The sequence below is a fragment of the Channa argus genome, chromosome 4, assembly GCF_033026475.1.
Source record: "Channa argus isolate prfri chromosome 4, Channa argus male v1.0, whole genome shotgun sequence".
Taxonomy (NCBI): domain Eukaryota; kingdom Metazoa; phylum Chordata; class Actinopteri; order Anabantiformes; family Channidae; genus Channa; species Channa argus.
The window spans coordinates 22,542,623-22,547,500 of NC_090200.1; positions in this window are offsets into that span (position 1 = coordinate 22,542,623).

Below are 4,878 nucleotides of genomic sequence, written 5' to 3' on the forward strand. Positions count from 1 at the left end.
CAGCCTGCATTCATGTCCTTATTTGTAGCAAAAAATGTAAACAATAAAACAGAATCTGTTTTTGTTTTTTCACTCATCCTAACTCACATTTGATGATTAATGTACTTTTATAACAATGTTTTTGTTAGGGCAATTATAATTAAAATCTATGTTCATACATTAAATAGCTCCTTAAAAACGACTGACTTGCACATGTAATCAAGCATAAAGTCTTTTGCTGTTTTAAATTTAAATGATCAGGAATAACTTTTCCAGTGACAAAAAAGTTAGATTTAGCAATAGTTTGACACCCAGTAGACACATACATCACAATTAGTAGCAGTTTTTTTCTGGCATGATTAATGTCCAAAAATCACTCTCCTTTTAGCCTTGTTGACTTTCAATTACTGAGGGAAACATCTGGTTATTAGCTGCTAAATGTTCCACTATGTTCAGCGGCTACACATTAACTTTGCCTGCTTTTCGATGCAGCATTACAGTCGTGTTCATCAGGGGTTGTTATTGCGAAACATATTTTCGGTATGTGTATAAAACTGCTGCTGATAACAGTACAAGTTACAAGCTAAAGAACTGAAACACTAGATGACAGATGATGAAGCTAAATGCTAAGAAATGCTATTGAGGTTTGGGGTTCAGAGTCCAATGACAACTGTGGGTTTGTCACTACAAAGAACTCCTTTTACATTATGAATGGTTATGTCATCTTTTGAAAAGGAAAAAACATATTTTTAACAGAAGTTTCAAGAAAAGTAAATTCAACTAAACTGAACATTTAGTCCCTAGTCATATTTAATAGTAAAAATAATCAGTAAAAAACATTATTACCAAAAAAAAACAACAACAAAGAATGAAAGAAAAAAAATAAATCCGTTAACAGGATTATTATCACACTCATGTCTATTTATTTATTTGTTCATTTTAGTTATATTTCAATTTTATAAATTATTTTAATCATATTGTTTATTTTATAACTTTATCATTGCTTTTATCTTACTAAAACTCATCTGTTGTAAAGCAATTTGATCCACTTCTGTTTGTTGTTAAAGTGCTATATAAAAATAAAGATTGAATTGAATTGAATCTTTTATTTATGTCTATTTAGTAAGAAGCGACAGCCAGGACACAGTGATCTTAGCAGAAAGGTTGAAAACCGCTGCCTATGAGCACCTCTAAAGTTGACTAGATAAAGCCACAGTTTTCGCTTAGTTTTAAACATTATTTTTAGTAGAAAAATGTTCCAAAACTAATCCTAAAGGGGAGAGGTGCTGTCAAAGGCCTCTGTGCTCCAGAATTATTGAACAGCAGTACAGCAATGCAGAGAAAGTTCCTTCTTAAAGTTTCTGAACCAGAGTCATCCTTTTAACCAATCAGAGAAGTGACATTTTTTTCTGCTTGACCTTTGGAGTTTGGTAGCGGTACTGTTTCCTGAAGGGCTGTACAGGGCGTGTTAGAGAGTAGCAAGGCAAAAAGCAGGAGGGCTGGGTGGAGTATATTGATATCCAGTCTCATGCTATCTTCTTCTTTTCCTTTCGGCTGTTTCAGGGGTCGCCACAACGAATCATGTGCCTCCATCTAACCCTGTCCTCTGCATCCTCTTCTCTGACACCAACTAACTTCATGTCCTCTCTCACTACATCCATAAATCTCCTCTTTGATCTTCCTCTAGACCTCCTGCCTGGTAGCACCTACCTCAGCATCCTTCTTCACCTCTGCTCCCTGTAACCTCACCGTTCCACTTTCTGGTCCCTCTCATTCACACACATGTATTCTGTCTTACTGTGGCTAAGCTTCATTCCTCTCTTTTCCAGAGCAGACCACCATCTCGCTAGATTTTCCTCCACCTACACCACTCTAACATACTTCTCTGCCACTGCAGACTTCCTCATACAATACCACAGCTCCTCTCTCGGCACCCTGTCACACACTTTCTCTAAATCCACGAAGACACAATGTGACTCCCTATGACCTTCTCTGTCTGTCTGCCTCGCAACCCTGTACAAATCCACCTCTCCCTCTTTAGTGTCCACCCTAGCATACAAGTCCTCATATGCTCTTTGTTGGCCTTTGCTACCTCTACCTTCAGCTTACGCTTCATCTCCCTGTACTCCTGTCTACTGTCTTCAGTCCTCTCAGTGTCCCGCTTCTTCTAAGCTAACTTTTTTCCCTGTATACACTCCTGAACTTCCTTGTTCCACCACCAAGTCTCCTTGTCCACTTTCCTCTTTCCAGATGACACACTGAGTACCCTCCTACATGTCTCCTTGATCACATTAGCTGTAGTGGTCCAGTCATCTGGGAGCACTTCCTGACCACCCAGAGTTTGTCTCAGCTCCTCCCTGAAAACTACACGACATTCTTCCTTTTTCCACTTCCACCACTTTGTCCTTTGCCTCTGCCTTTGTCTTCTTCATCTTCCTCACCACCAGAGTCATTTTACACACCACCATCCTGTGTTGTCTGGCTACACTCTCCCCTACCAATCCCTTACAGTCACTGATCTCTTTCAGATTACAACGTCCACACAAGATGTAGTCCACCTGAGTGCTTTTACCTCTGCTCTTATACGTCACCCTATGTTACTGCCTCTTCTTGTGGTTCACTACAGCCATTTCCATCCTCTTTGCAAAGTCTAAAACCATCTGTCCCTCTGCGTTCCTGTCCTGAAGACCAAACCTGCCCTCAGATCTGTTCACTTCACCTACATGTCCATTGAAATCTGCACCAATCCCCACTCTCTCACCTCTGGGGATGCTCTGAATTACTTTAACTCACCCCAGAATTTCTCCCTCTCTTCTAACTCACATCCTACTTGTGGGGCATAGCCACTAACAACATTGAACATCAGGCCTTCAATTTTAGGCTTCATCACCCTGTCTGATACTCTTTTCACCTCTCGAACGTTCCTCACAAACTCCTCTTTTAGGATAACTCCTTCATTTCTCTTCCTATCCGACCCATGGTAAAACAACTTGAACCCTGCTTCTAAGCTTCCAGCCTTGCTACCTTTCCACCTGGTCTCCTGGACACACAGTATATCCACCTTCCTTCTCTGTATCACGTCACACAACTCTCTAGCCTTCCCCGTCATAGTCCCAACATTTGATGTCCCTATTGTCAGTCCTACACTCTTGTCTTTCCTCTTCTCTCGTTGCCTATGAACACACCTTCCCCCTCTCCTTCTTTGACCAACAGTAGCCCAGTTTCCCCCTGTACACTGTAGGTCAACAGCACCAGTGGCAGTCATCTATAAGCTTGGCCGTGCCCGATCCGGTATGGAAGTCAGATTTGCATGTTTAATTTGGCATGTGTTTTATAGCGGATGCCCTTCCCAACACAACCCTCTCCATTTATCCAGACTTAGGACTGGCACAAGGAAACACTGGCTTATGCCCCCTTGTGGTTCCATTCTTATGTTATCTATATAACTTGATTTCTAAAAGTTGCATAATGTAGCGTTAACACTTTATACAATTTTTACATTTGCACAAAATTGTAAGCCTTTTCTCTGGTCAAGGTCAGACTTTGTGGTTTTGTCATTGTGACCTTAGGATGGAGCCACACTGTGTGTCCTTTGGCCTCCAGTAGTTATGGTCTTTACAGGTAAGCTTACTACGTTAACTTTCTCCTGGCTGTGCTTTATTCATATTTACCAGACCAACATGGCTGTGGTATCTTTTAATCTAGTCTTACTATAATCTATATTAGTCAGATTTTCAAACTATCTAATGATTCCACTAAGTGACTGAGCTGCAACAATGCAAAGACGTGGATGACACATACTAAGTCCCTTTACTAGAGATCACATGTATCATGTCAGTAAACACAGAATAAGCAAAACAGTATTATGGGAATTTTTTCAGTAACGGCTTTATTAAATTAGTGCAAAAGACAGACGTCAAACTCATTCAAAATGTCATCTTTTTCTTTAAGGTGGTCTTCCACACAAACCCACACACGCTACGTTCTTCTGATGAGCGCAAGAGAATAAAGCAAAACTATCCACCAAAACCACTTCTTACACATCTTATGAATTGTAATGACAGATGGAGCCAGAATAGGCCAGCGCAGAATTGACAGGAGATAAAATTAAATCTAAACACATGGCAGTCATCAAAAAAACTCTGTATTCTGCAAACAATCATAGATTTAAAAGTAAAAAAATAACAAAACGATGTTACAATAAAATAGTCAACACATCAATAGCATTTGAAATAGTGTCTAAAATTCACAGAAAAAAAATGGTTCCTCTTTTTTATTGACTTACTGTGTGGGTGACCAAAGAACTTGCAATCAAAGTACATAAGTTAATCAATACTGTATATTTATACAATGGTAAAAAATAAAATATTTATATAATAGTACTTTTTTAAGGTTTACACCGTTACTATAAAGATATACTGTTTTCCACTCCATGACAACTAATGCAATAAAAACTGAAGCAAATCGAAGAAACAACTTCAGAGAGTTTCTGACTTTGAAGGCTTATGGCTACCACCTTGTCCTAAAAGACCACAATCACTGTAGACAAATAAAAAAACAAAACAGGTTTGTTTCTCTCCGCTTAAAGAGGGAACCAAGATAAAACACAGTCTGTGATGAGAAAATAAAGGAACACATCAGAAATTGAATGCTCTTCTCCAACCAGGTCAGTAGCTCAGCCTTTGCAGTGTTCCCTGGCCCACCGAGAGATAGAGACACGTCGATAGATGGATGGGGAGAGAGAGACAGAGAGACAGAGGTGACGATGTGTATGCATGGAGAGGATGAAGGGAGGGAGGATGGAGCAGAGGGGAAAAGAGAACCGAGCAACAGAGGTAGCTATGGAGGAGAAACTAAACGATGGAGGATGGAGCTAGAGGTTTCAGCTGAAGTGTGGTA